This window comes from Cryptomeria japonica, chromosome 10, assembly GCF_030272615.1.
Source record: "Cryptomeria japonica chromosome 10, Sugi_1.0, whole genome shotgun sequence".
Taxonomy (NCBI): Eukaryota; Viridiplantae; Streptophyta; class Pinopsida; order Cupressales; family Cupressaceae; genus Cryptomeria; species Cryptomeria japonica.
Window position 1 is genome coordinate 601,093,736 of NC_081414.1, and position 15,408 is coordinate 601,109,143.

Here is a 15,408-nt window from a genome sequence, read left to right on the forward strand (position 1 = left end):
AAATATGAGGGAAGATTCTATTCTTTATATTTAATTTACGAAAAGTGATTTGAATTAAGAAGGGATATATATGCCTAATAACTTAGTGGGATATAAATCAAACAACCTAGATATATAATGAACTAGATTGAGAATATGAAATACAAAAGTATAGTTTCACAAGTTAATTCAAAATTATGAAAAATATGTATTTAGGATTCTCCAATATTTGAGGAAAATCCACCTTTCATCTATTGAGAGAATATTAATAAAATAATGTTTTGTGGATCTTGGGTAAGATGGTTAAATATCATGTTTAAGAGTTGAGTGATTATGAGAAGATACCTACATAGCCCTTTCTCAGAGCAAGTTGTCCAACACAATTTCCCATTAGCTACTACCCATTTAGGTAAAGCAACAACAAGGCACTTGATTTATATGTCACATTCTCATTCTAGATTGTGGTTTACATATAATTTTATGTTAAAATAATAATAATGGTTGTTTAGAGACTATTGTGGGGAATATTGCATGCTTCACTTAGAGCTATTATAAAAGATGTCCTTATTTCCCTGTAGTGATTTATAGGGATGAATTCATAGACATCATTATTACAAATTATTAGGATTTTATAAACATCTATTTAATCTTGATAGGTTTATTTATAAATTGGAACTAAAGATATCATATATATCAAACACAATGATTTACTTTGATTTGTTAGATGTGTTTACATTGTCTCACTGAAACTAGATATATAACACAATTGAAATAGAAATAATTTATTTTAAAAATATAAATGTAGTGTCATAAATTATATCATCATATAATTTTATACTCATTTGGGGCCCACTTTAGTGTTTCTCCTTTATTGCCTCTGAGATTGGTTGATTATGCTCAAACAATGCTTGATTTTGGAAGTTTAAAACCGTGTCTATTCTTTTTTACTATGTTCTAGCTTGATAGGACTAGACTAGGGTTCCTAGCACCCTAGTCCAGCTAAAAGGGCCCAATTTTGAACCCTCGAACAAAAAACAAATGTTGAGCAAGAAAATGCTCCTAATGACGGCTTCCTTCAAAATTTTCAACACATTTCATGAGGTTGAGTATAAAATCAAATATTATCCCCTCATTTGAATTCTCTCTCATCATGGAATTAAATTTACACCAAGCAATTCCATTGAGCAAGCAATCAAGAATCTTCAAGGAAATGAAGGAGAGGTCAAGTATTCAAATTTTCAAGCATTCAAGATGGCATCCATGACCAAGTTTATATGAAGGCATGCATGATCTTCCACATAGAAACATCAATATTTCATGAATAATTCAATGCAAGTATGTTCATAAGAAAAGGTATAGCATTTCAAATCAACATTTTTTTAAGGTTTCAACCTCTACCCTGCAAGGGTAAGCTATCTTTTTCTATCAATCATTGTTGTAGGATTAAAGTACAACCTAGGGTTTCACTTAGGCAAACTCCTATACAACCGAATAATTTTTCTCTCTCTTATGTGTGCAAGATTTAGAACTAATAGATAAGGATTATAGATTCAAACAGTATAGACTGAGATGAAGATATCAATACTTTGAAGACGTTGAAAACCCTAGACATTGTGGCTTAGCCATATAGTCCAACACTTTTTTGATGGAATTTTAGGGAGATAAGCTAAGAGACATCTCGATCTCAAATATATTTATAATAGTTGCACTAGACACCTTCAGGACTAGGATGTCTATCCACATAGTCCAATGCTTTCAACCTCAAATTATAGACACAGGTTCATGTTTGATCCTTATTTCAAAAACCATTCTTAGAATTTTCATATCTATTAGGTAGCTTATTGTTTATGTTGATTCATCAATTTTTCATCTTTACACCTAGTTCTTTCATTTTACCATTTTATCTTATTAATTCATATCAATTTCTTAGCAAGGAAGTAATCAATTCATGTGCCTAGCTCTCCCAAGGGTTTTCAATTGAGTCTGTTGATTATTTTCCCAATGTATGTTGATGTGAATGGTTTTGATTCCTAGTTTGCATGTTTAGACTAGTGAACCCCATTTCCACTCAATCTACAATAAGTTTATTATTAAACAATTATTATATTTGATGATAAACAAGACAAAATCACATATTATCAATAATTCATATTTTTTGAATTAAATTAATTATACATTTACCCCCTTCCTTTCTACCATCCTCCAAGGATTTTCATATTTTGATAATTTTAATATTCTAAAATTATACTCTATAAAAAAAAATTTAATCATATAATCCAAATTTTACAACATTTTTTATAATCAAATATTTTAACTATAAATTTTTACCAAGAAGAGAGGACAAGCTTGCATTATCAACAATAAAAGTTATTACAATACAATCACTTTAATTCTCCTCTTTTCCTCCATTGTTTCAACACCTATGTACATGTGAACAACCTCCTTATGGCTCCCATTTGTCCTTTTTTCCTACAGATAAATCTACATTCAATTATTTTCATATAAAATCTACACCCAAAGGTTGAATTTATAGAATGGAAAGAGCTCCAAAACTACCAATAAAGGTTCCCAAAGAATCCTATTCATTCCTCATGACCACAACCCTTGAAATACCTTGGAATATTTTTAAAAGACACCAGTCTAGCTTCCAATAATTTCCCTCCAACTTAGGCGCCCATACATGCAAGATAAACATCACATTAAATGTAATAAATGGCTAGATACCAAGAGACACATGTTGCCTATACCATGCTCCCACTTGGAGAAGCCCATAGGTCACTCTTTTTCCACTTCCTTAAGAGATTAAATATCTTACTCTATACATCCATAAGTGGGGAAAATATATTATATAATGGTGTTCACAACCCACTTTTACCTCTACTAGTGGAACACATCATCCCTGATGAATGTATTATAAACAATGGTAAGTTAATTATTACAAATTATTTTTCCAATACATCCTAAGTGTCTTAGGACACTTCCCAGAGATGTTTGAACCGTGTCATTGGGTTTACAAGGTAGATGGAACCTTAATCTTAACGTCAGATCCACTTGAGAAAAAGATTTTCCTTTGCTTGATAAGAAGTGTTAGCTAATTTTTTTGGCACTCTATAAGAAAGTTGCACCCATCAAAGCTTTTTAACTCAGCATTAGATAGTGTGTTATTTTAATTTTTGAAATAGTCTTTTAGTTTTGAATCCCAATAAGCTTTAGGTATATACTTTCTTCTTCTATCCCTTAAGTTTTATCTAGAGGAGGAAGACCATTCTAAGAATCCTCCCAAAACAATGTCTTTTCATCATTGTTTATGATCCAAGATAAATGAGGAGCAATGATCTCTCTATAGGTTATGATGAAATTCTAATTATTTGAACCCTTTGGTGGGTTTGACATTATAAATATACATTTAGGAAGGAAATAATCTATATATTTACCTTGAATTATTTGGACCCATTTAGATGATGGCTTATCATATTCATTCCAAGCCAGTTTAGCTCCTAACGAAAAATTTATTGTCTCCAAATTGTGCACTCTAAGACCTCCATTTCTCTTATCTTCACATAATTTTCTCCAAAAGCCTAATGGTATTTTGGCCTTTTTTTATTTATCCAATTTTCTTTACCACAAGAATTTATGTATATAGTACTCTATGCTCATCTGCACTATTTTAGAAAGTTTTAATACTGGCATGATATAATTTGGAACAACTAATGTCATTTCTTTGGTCATTGTCAGCTTACCTACTAGTGTTAATCATCAGGTTTTTTAGGTGGCCACTCAATTTTTGATGTGAGTTAGGATTTTATTCTAGAATTCAAGTTTGTTGGGTCTTGAGAAGAATGAGATTCCTAAAAAATTGACTTAGTAAATGATCATGCTTGAAATCAAGAATAGATAAAATATGGCTTGATATTATTGGCGAGGTATTAAGGAAAAAGATGCTAGATTTACTTGCATTGATTTTTTGTCCTGACACAAAGTAGCATTCATCTATTACCCTTTTTATTTCTTTTTCTTCTAACACATAAGATTTGCCAAAAATAAGGATACCATTAGCAAACAATGAATGTGTCATGTCAATGTTTGTGTTTGGGATTTGTATTCCCTTCCACCTAAGTTGAGAATGATACGTTGTAATTTCTCTACTCAATGATTCAACCATTAGAATGAAAAGGAATGGAAATAATGGATCTCCTTGTCTAAAACATTATGTGGAAGTGAAGAAACCCTATGGATTTCCATTCACCAATACTGGGAATTCAACCTAAGATATATATGATCTAATATAGTGGCACCATTTGTTAGAAAAACAAAGTTTATTCAACCATTTGAACAATAAATCCCAATTCAAAGTATCATATGCCCTCATCATGTCAAGTTCAATGACCATTTTTGAAATTTTCCCTTCATTAATAGAATAAATAGTTTCATGAGCTATGATTACCCCTTCAAATGTCTCTTTATCAGGTACATCTAAAATAATTAAGGGAATTACCTTTGCAAGCCTCAATGTGACTTTTTTAAGAGAAGATTTAGTATATGGTGTTACACAAAGGTATAGGTCTAAAGTCTACAAATGTTGTCAAGTTTTGCTTCTTGGGGATTAGAGCAATGAAAGTATTATTAAGTTCTTTGATGATGGTAGCATTTCTCCTAAACTCCTCTAGTGAAAGACAAATCTCTCTACCCATGAATTCCCAACCCTTTTGGTCATACACTTAAATCCATTTGGACTTGGTGCTTTATTAGGTAGCATGGAAAAATCCACTTCCCTCACTTCCTTATAAGAAAAAGGTTGGAGGAAATTATTATCTTTTTTAGAAACTAATTTGGAAATATGAAGAAGGGGATTATTTGAAATTACATTATGATTTGGACATTGTTCTGAATCTTTTAATAGATTATAGAGAAAATTCACAACTTCTTGGCTTATTAACTTTTCTTCCTTTAAATCCAAAGATGATCTAGGTGTTGTTGTTAATAAATAAAGAAGCTTTTAATGCATCATTGCATGTTAATAATATAAATTTGAGCTATATAATTGAAGATAAATTATTAATATGAAATGATGTATTGGGTATCACTCTTCTATAAATAAAGCATATATAGCCCTAACATTGTTACCTCAAGTTGCCTTCAATAATATCTCTATTGCCAACTAGGCATCTATAGCCCTAGTAGATATGTATTTGAATCGTCCATAAATTTGAGTTCTAGATATATTTATCGTTCAACATAGATAATTCTCCCTCTTTCTTTTATTTTTGTTTTAAAATACAAATCTTTCTCTCAAATCACTTTCAAAATATTTCAATTGTCAAGAAATGAAGCATGAACATCAAGTTGGGAACCACAATGGTCATCTTAAAATACACTCAATTAATATATTTCTCTTCAAGGCAACAACACCTAACATCGTTTTCTTAAAATTTGAATGTGTGCTAGATTTTCAATGAGAGCTTAAAACTCTATAGTATATTGAATCCAAAAAAGATGTTAAAATATTTTAGCAAGTGAGCTAGATAAAAATAAAATAATCTTTTTGAATCAATTTATTAATCAATTACTTGAAAATAATAATATAAAATTCCTAATTTAGATAAACCTCTTGATATGGGCCTAATGCACACACCAATCACCTTGCATACAAGATGATGAGGACAAAAAATAGGAATAAAAGAACACAAATAAAACTAACAAAATAAAATACAAAAATCTATCTACTATAATACATGTTGGTCATTTTTTGAGAAAGTGAAATAGTGTTTGAGGAATTACCCACTAATAAGAAGTAGGAGTGGTTCCCTAGCTAAGGAATTAAGCCTATAAGTATCTTCCCCTATAATTTTGGCTATCTAGTAGGGGTTGGGCCATAGTATTTTGAATTTTTTATGGTATCCTTTTCATTCATGTGGTTTATCCCATTAAAGGACCAAGCTCAAGATCCATAAGGATTTTACCCTAGCTCACTTCTCAAACCAACATTTGACAACAACCTAATGTTTTACAGAATGATCTACAAAGTAGCATCCTTTTTCTCTTCTAAACCAAGTAAATTCAAAAGTCTGAATTCAATAATGTTATTTGTATTGAAACACTTACTCATAAATAATAGAGTTATAAGTTTTAGGTTAATAAGGACAATAAGGGTTTTCCCATAGACCAATTGATAAGAAGTCCCTATGAAGGGTTTTACCCAAGTTTGGTCACCCCATCAAGAAAAATTTACCCTAGTATGTAAATCTCTAAGATCCTTTTCCAATAACTTTTTAATGACATCTAGTAAATTATTATTCATGGAATTAGTCACCCTATTCCTCAGTGGATAGTAATTCAAAGAAAATTGTAAAACATAACCATATTCTATGAAAGAACATTCAAACTTCATGACATGTTCTTCAATGAATTTGATTTCTACTTATGTGTACTTCTTGCATAATTGAACTTCTTTCCAACATGTGAAATATATAGTAGTAGTGATGATAAACTTATAACTTGTAGATAAATTGGGGTTAATCACACTAAGAAAATATAATCTTCATTATGCATATGACCTTCCCCCATATATAGGATGGAGTGACATTATCAGATTCCTTTCTTTGGTTTCAATAGTTTATCATGTATGGAATGTTTGAACATGTTGGTGATCATCTTGAAAGATGTGAGGATAGCAGTAACTATTGGCATTTTATGCCCCCTTGTGGTCTATCAATTATAATCAGTTTAATAGATCTTAAAAGGATCACCTTTCCCTTTTGTTCCTACCTTATCTAAATACCCCAATTGAAAAGTATAAAAGATGTCTAAGTGTTGTTTTGTCATCATTTCAACCTTTCAATTCCACTCCTATCGTGCCATCACAATCAACATTGCTTAATCTTCTCCTTTTCAAAATTTTCTTAAGTACTACCCTTTTTGGCCTCAATAGCTCCTCCATCAACAAATCAACCTACAAATAAAAAGGCAAACACCTTTTTCTTTGTAGTCTCCACAACATTCATTCACTACCATGCATTTGAGCTTCTTGTCATACATCTATTCTTTTGGTGTGGACATATCTACAATTTCAACAACATTTTCACTCACAAGCCAATGTGGAAAAGTTTCAATTAGTGCCCAAAATTTCCTTGATACTCTGTTCTACATCCTCTACACCTACACAACTTCGCAATTGAAGGGGTTTTTGTTATTTTGATGTTCCTAGAGTGTTTTTTGTTCTAGCTAAAATCATGTTGACACAAATCTAGCAATGTGAAAAAAATATTTTGTTGTGCATACCATGCCATTTCATCAAAAGGTTGTTGAGCACATCGCAAGACTGAGAGGGGGGGTGAATCAGTACAAATTAATTCTTTTCAGAACTATACAATTATTTGTCTTATATTGCAATTGCAAAACATGAAAGCACAAAGCACATTCAACACATGAAAGCACAAAGCACATTCAACACATTAATGCCAGATTTACATCGAAAACCCTATAAGGGAAAAACCATAGTGAGAATCACAATCACAATATAATAAAACTAAAAATAAGCAATATGAACTTGATGGATTTGCAATGCTAAGGCACACAAACTTGGGGCAAGATACAAAGAGACTTACAAAACTGAGACGCACTATCTCAGGGAAAGATACATAAATCTACCAATAGACATACTATCAACTGGAAGACTAGAGGAATAACTGAAACTGAAATGAGTAGGATCTTATGATCATGAAATTGCCTTGAATTTTGGTGTCAAGCAACCAATATCATAGCAAGTAAATCTGATCATAAATATTATACATGAGTATTGTTGCTTTGAATATATTTCTATCAAAGCACTTCTCAATTCACTTTCACACATCACCAACACCAAATCTCCTTGAATATTATTCTCATCCAATTCATTATGATTCATGCACATTTTGTACCTCAACACATGCAACCATACATTCTTATATACAGATTTTTTCATCAAAACCCTCAATCAGGTTAGTCAAAGATAGAATAAGAAATATTACATAAATTAGACCATCCAGACCTAAAACAATTACTCTGATCCTCTCCAAGAGATAAAGGGGACCCAAATACATCTTAATAAATTATTTCAAGTATATTCCAATGAACCACACACTACCACAATCTCGAAGATTGGTGCCAAATGAAGTGTATAGAAAGATAACAAAACACATCAACCAGTCAACCCAAAAAAATCTTCCAATGCAAATTACTAAGTGCAGATCACCATAGGCCATGGTGAGATCCATATAAACACTCAAAATCATCCTCCAAATCTTATCTAGACCAAAAGAGCATAATCCAAACAAGATGGATCAACCAAAACAATTGATACTCAACACAACAAAGCATGTCAAGCACATACCAACATAACTAACTTGTAGAACAAAAACAATTGTTGAAAGTTGAACTAGAATATTGCACAAACAAAATGAACATGTCCTCCAAACCACGACCCTTGAATCTATTAGAAGTATGATTGTCATTGCACCAAAAGATCAACTTGTTAATGCTCGATACAACTACTAGACTTATAGAATCCATGAGAGGTGGTTAAGACATGTCACAAACCTGAGCACCGCGTTGCACAACACAAGGAGACCAAGGGCGCACACATTGCAACAATCCCCCCCAGCGTAAGCGAAGGGGTTTGAACCTGTGACCCAGGCTCTGATACCACTTGTTAGAAGTACGGTTGTCGTTGCATGAAAAGATCAACATGTTAATTCCCGATACAACCACTAGACTTATAGAATCCATAGGAGGCGGTTAAGCCATGTCACAAACTCAAGCATTGAGTTGCACAACACAAGGAGACCAAGGGCGCACACCTTGCAATAGAATCCTCATATTCAAAAGCCACTAGGTAATTTTTGAACTAGTCTAACAAATAGCCTTACAATTGGAAAACAACAACAACCAACCTCAACATCTAAACAATTAGAGGACCTGCACACCTGATAGTACATCTTTCATAGATAATAAACATTGTATCCAAATTTGTACATCATGATTGCCACAGTCTAAAAGGATGAAAAATATTCTTCCACTGGAACATTAAATAATCTTTCCTACGTATTGGAACTTCTTGTATTGTAACCTTCTGAAACCAACTTTTCTATACAAAACATCAATACTAGGAAACATGACAACATCTAAACATCTAATCTTGGATCATATACATTACTAAACACTTGTAATCAAAGACAAATAGTATCCAATAATGACATATAAGACTGATATACATGACAACACAATGCATCAACAATGACCATCTCCAATTTTCCATACATCCTTATCATAACTAAATATATATTGCATATTCTACACAAACTAATTGCGAAAAATGAGACAAGCTATCATTTTCTGCACATAGGACATAAATACACTTACCTGCATATTAAAGGTTACTAAACATTACTATCAAACAATATACTAGTTCTATTCTTCATACTGAAACATCCACAACTATAGATGTCAGGAAAGCCACACACATAAACAACAACACCACCATTAGATAGCACATCAATATCTGGACCCATGATTAGCAACATCTTCTCTAAAACTTATAAACCATGTAGTCCACATGAATAATCATCAAATAAGCACTTGAAAAATGATCAACAATTGAATAACTAAACAAACACATCAACTAAACATCAGACAAATCAACAACTGGATATAAAACTAGACAACCACTAAATAGGTAGACCATATTCAACATTTGTGAAACTAATCATCTACATCAGCTAATTATGACAAATACCAAACAAGTTTGACATCAATGACAACACAACAAAGCATTATTTAGGTTTTCAACAAAGGCATCATAATATCTTTAACTTGGCCTCGTCACATCCTTTTTTAATGTCTAAATATGCCCTCATCCTTTTCATTCCACCTCCCTCCATGTCCCTAACTCTCAAAACCCATATCCTTTTTGAGTTTAATCACCTAAGCATATCATCTTTAGGCATTTGGGCTTTCCCATATTCAAATAAGAGTTAGGTTCCATCCCCAATTCCCAAAGGCTATCACTTTTCCCTTCACTTTTCTCCAGAGATCTTCAACCCTTAGCCTTCAAGTTTTCCACTTAATGCTTTCCTTTCTTTGGAAAGAGTTAAGCAAAAAATCATACTTGATTCATGACGCCTCTTCATCACTTCCTCCAACCTTCCCTTTTGAATCTTCAACCCTTGGTCATTTCTTCTACCCATTTCTCCCCAATTTTAGTAGGTGATATGAGGAAAGCATGTGGCCTAAAAACTAATGGATGTGGCTTCTTTGGTGGTTGAAGATATTTTTATAATTTTATCTTTGATATGCTAGAAGGTCTAGCCTCAAAACTCTAGCAATAGCCTCAATGGCATATATTTTAACCCAAAAATGCCATTAATGTCATTTTGTATCAACTCCTTTAATCACCCAAATTTTATCCATGAATATACAAGACATTATTAAATGCATTTTCAAGGATCCCAAGGATGAGCATGGTGCCCATACTCATTTAGAACCAACAAACACATCTTCTTTTAGAAACCCATCTCCAAATCACAAATTTCATGGGCAAAATTCTTCTTGCTTGCACTCAAACTCAAAATTTATCAATGCAATTATGGTAGGGGGGAAATTTGAGAGGATTTTTACACTAGAAGATCTAAGTTTTGGTAGCAGTCTATTAGTACTTGTCAAAGGACTATGACTAGGGTTTCTTCTCCTTACTACATGTCCTATCTTGTCCCATGCCCTTTTGATGAATAAAAAGGTTTTTAAGCCTCATTTTAAAGGGGTTGGTTCCTCTTGGAGTTCTCTATAGAGGCTCATGAATTTTTCCACCTATATCACCATAACTTGGCTTATTCCCTTGTAGTAATGAAATTTTTCATGTTTACCTCGTATTTCTTTTGGATACGCTATGCATATTTCTCTTGAGTTCATGTTTGAATTTATTTTTTTATTCTATATGTTGTGTTAACTATGTTTGCAAGTGTTGGTTGTAAATCTCTCCTTTCACCCTTCCATCTTATCAAACCCTGACCTCGATATGTGACCTTGAAAAATTATAAAATAGATAGCTATGTAAGCCCTCTAACTATTTCATTGATGCATTATGTTGTAATAGGAAAGAATAAACACACTTTAGTCTTGGTGCATCATCACCCCTTTTATTCTTTTGTAGTCTCTATCCCTTTCCTCTTGAAAGATGATAGAATAGGATTACATTAGGTTTTCTCAATGTTGGGATGGATCAACATTTTACATCTAGATTAGAGAGGAAGTCAGTTTTCAGAGATTCAACATTATGTCGGAAGGGTCTAACACCTTGAGGTCATTTCTATTATGTCATTGGAATGTTGGAGCTAGTTGAACATGGTGCAATTTCATTTGATAAAAAATTTGGCATGCTCATTGAGACCATCCAATATATTTTATTTTCTCATGCTAAGAAAGTAGGGCTTATCTTATCATATTCAGTCTTGAGTATAGATTTAACAAGGTACTTGGCAACTCTCCAAGCAAATCAATATCTTGGTTCTAGACTGATTGAAAAATTCAAGCCCAAATTTTGGAAAAGAGAATATTCAATCAAGAGGTAATTTTAATACACAAAATGATCATCCTCCATTTGTGTAAGAAGGAAAAGAAATTATTTATTACTAGTAAGGAGAATCAACAGTTCTTTAACTCCATCACCTAGAGCTCAGTACACTCCCTCCATTTAATAGACTATCATTGTCTAGGACTCCTACCATCCAAATAAATAGAGTATTATTTCACATGGTTATCCCTATAAATCAAGTATTTTTCACCTTAAATGGTGGTATTTACCTTGTATTGTCTCAAAGAAATGATATAACAATAGCTACCTTCAAAATTATATCTTACGTAACTAGTGATTCAACCACTACCCCAACAAAGAATATCCAAGTTATTAGTGATATTTGTTATGTTCATAATGTTATTAAAGATGAAAATGATGTTTGATAGTAGTCATGCCTTTAAAATAAAATATTTTACAATTGTATAAAAGTTTACTACCTAGATCCATTCACAATTAGGATGAGTTAGGTGAGAAATTATGTGAATAATTTGAAGATAAGAGTGACCATCTATCATTTGTTGAACATCCGATAATAATTAAGAGGGCTTCCCATAAATTTGTTGGAGATTTTAATTTTGTATTTCAAAAAATTTGGGATAGAATCCCTATCTTGGTGAAACTATCCCCCAATACTATACTATTTAATATCCCTTAACAACCGTATCGCTATTATGATATAATTCTTGGGTAGAGTGATCTTGACAAATACCTATGACATTATCATTAGAGTAAAACAAAAGTTTTAAAAAAAATAGAAATATAGCTCCAAGACCACCAATGCCTTTATTCTTAGAAATTCCTCTTCAAAAACCTACTTTAGCACCCATTCTTGTTGCATCTTCCAAGCATCCATCTACCTCTATTTTACCTTCAAATGATTTGTGTAAGGTTAAATCCCTACTGCAAAACTTTGGTAACAAGATATTAACAACTAAGAGACAACAAACCCGGAATAGTAGACCCTACCAATCTCAAAATCAAAATAATTTGCAAAATAGGTTGTCATGTCAAGGTCAAAATCAAAATAATCTGCAAAATAGGAAGTCATGTCAAGGTCAAAATTAAAATAATTTGCAAAATAGGTAGTCATGTCAAGGTCAAAATCAATATAATCATGTTAGAACCTTGAATAGTGCATATACACCCACTACTAAGAATTCAAAGGCACTTGTTCCTAAACAAAACAATCTATCTCAAGAGAATGATTGGTATCACCCATGCAATCATCCATACAATTAGAATACTTGCCAAAATAGAGTGTATTCAAACATCTCTAGTGGTAAAAAATGAATGATCAATTTTAGGACAACAATGTGATGTAAATAAGACAACTATTGGTAGGTAGCTATCATATGCTAAGACACTCTACTTCAGTCAATTGGCATAAGGAAGACTTTTGTGGCTTGAATTGGCCAATTAATAATGTAATGGCCCATAACACAAGTTTAAAGAGGAGGGTAATGGAGGATGGAACATCTTGTTGAGACATGGACCAGCTAGGAATCGAACCTAGGACCTTCCATAATGTTGCTGGAGTGCTCTACCACTGAGCTACTGGCCCCTCTTGGACCATTCCATTGTTGATCCGGGTGTGGCTTATTTCCAACACCAACACCCTCCCTTAAGCCACACCTCTTGTGTGCTTGGGGCTCCTAGCCTGGACCTAGCTCTGATACCATGTTGAGACATGGACCAGCTAGGACTCAAACCTAGGACCTTCCATAACGTTGTTGGAGTGCTCTACCACCGAGCTACTGGCCCCTCTTGGACTAGTCCATCTTCAGTCCAGGTGTGGCTTATTTCCAACACCAACACATCTTTCATATTTTGTTAATCATCAACTTCATAATTACCCAAAGTTACTGAAGTTTTTGATCTAGTAGATAAAAAAAAATTTACATAGCCAAATCAAAAACAGTGTAAGGGAAATAAAGTACAAGTTCAACCTAAAGGTATCCCATAAACAATGTTGGATCCCATTTTTCCAAAGGTTTATTCTAAGGTTAGTGGTGTTTCTTTTAATAGAGTTGATCAAATGATAAAAAATATAACATGAATGTGACTATGTGGGAATCTCTTTCCATCCTGTCCCAAAGGGATTTCCTCTAGAAACCATTAAAGTACATCAATCATTCAATAAAGAAATGGTGAATAATAGAGATACTCCAACTAACCTAGTTCAACCAAAAGGATAAAGGGGATTTAAATAAAATAAATAAACCACCTCTCTTTTATATGTCCTTAATTATTGGAGATCATATAGTCCATAATTACATGATTAATTTGGAGGCTAGTAGCTTTGTTATTTCTAAGAAAGTAATTGATCTCCTTGGTATTATATATGAACCTATGACTAAAAGGATTGTACAATTAGATGACATTTATGTTAAGATAATGCTCAAGTTACTAAATATTTAAAATTGACCTTGCATGGATGCCTTGTCTACACTATATTGCAAGATATATTAGATATAGACCTCTCAAACTTCTTTGCTATTTGATAAACTAGGGAGTTCATTGCCAAGATTGATGAGTGCATGTCTTCAAATTGGTCTCACATGTTTTTTAGAATAAGGTATGTTATAAAAGTGACCATCAAAGTAGATCCTATTGAAAAATATTGTATCAAGCCCGACACTCCCAATCCCAAAAATATGAATTGCATATGGCATGAACAATGGGAAGAGTTGACTATTCATGAACTTGCTACTATCTTGGAGGAGGTTCCCAAATTCTTATTAGATGAACGAAATTTTTCTTTTTATTTGACCCATTAAATGAAGTAGATGAGACTAGGTTGGGAACATAATACATATCTAAGGAGAATATTCCTATCACTAACCTCATAAAAACTAAAGAAGACCTGAAGGGGCTATGTTGTTTGATCTTTAAGGCTCAAAAAACAAGAATGTTTTTGATGTTGGTGTGATTATAGTGTATCATAACTAGAAGAAGTATCACTTCTCTTTTGAGATTTAACAAATGGCTATACCAATAATGTAGTTGAACATGAGGCTATTATCCAAGGTATCCAACTTGAAAAAAAGGAAGATCAAACTACTATATTTTTTTTGGGATAGTGAGCTAGTTGTCAAATAGATTAAAGCTCAAACAATAACCAAGAATAACCTACTCAAATCTTACAAATATAGAGTTTGGAATTTTATTGTTGATTTTGAGGGTTTTGGCATCTAGAACATCCCTAGAAGTTAGAATAAACATGTTGAAAGGCTTGCAATTGTTGGTTCTTAGTTTGACATCCAAAGTCATGTTGTAAATAAGGAGTAGAATTATAGGCTTGTTGTAAGGCCAACTATCATAGATAACTAGGTGAATTAGCAAGTATTTGATAGTGATCAATATATTATCAACTTGTTACAAAATGAAGAAGATTTTTTTGCTAAGAATTAGGCTATGTTACAAGACCAATATGGAGATCAAATCATGTCATTCAACTCTAACAAGTTTCCAAAGGGTCTCGTTACCTTGGAGGGCATATCAAACTCTAATGACTAGCTAAAAGATAACAAGATGAATCTAGCCACAAAAAAGAGTGATTACAAACTAGTGGTTGTAGATGAGGGAAATTCATTAAACTTAAAAAGGCATTCTCTACATTTGGACAAAGATTTTGTTAAAATTTATCAAAGTTATGATGATGTAGTTGCATGGACCTATAAATATTTCAAGGGTTTTAAACCAATCTTATTGCAATATACCATTGAGTTAAATCTATATACAAATCCTATTAGACAGAATCAAGGGCCTATGAATCCCAAAATTGATCCCTTAATGAAGAGGGAGTTGAATAAAGTCATATAAGG

The 15,408-nt window shown here is 32.6% G+C and overlaps 1 non-coding gene across 1 annotated transcript; it reads right to left on the reverse strand.

Moving 5' to 3' along the window:
- Positions 1 to 13,072: 13,072 nt before the first annotated feature.
- Positions 13,073 to 13,145, reverse strand: TRNAV-AAC (transfer RNA valine (anticodon AAC)). The gene has a single exon. It is a non-coding gene; the product is annotated as a tRNA-Val (tRNA).
- Between the last annotated feature and the right edge of the window lie 2,263 nt (positions 13,146 to 15,408).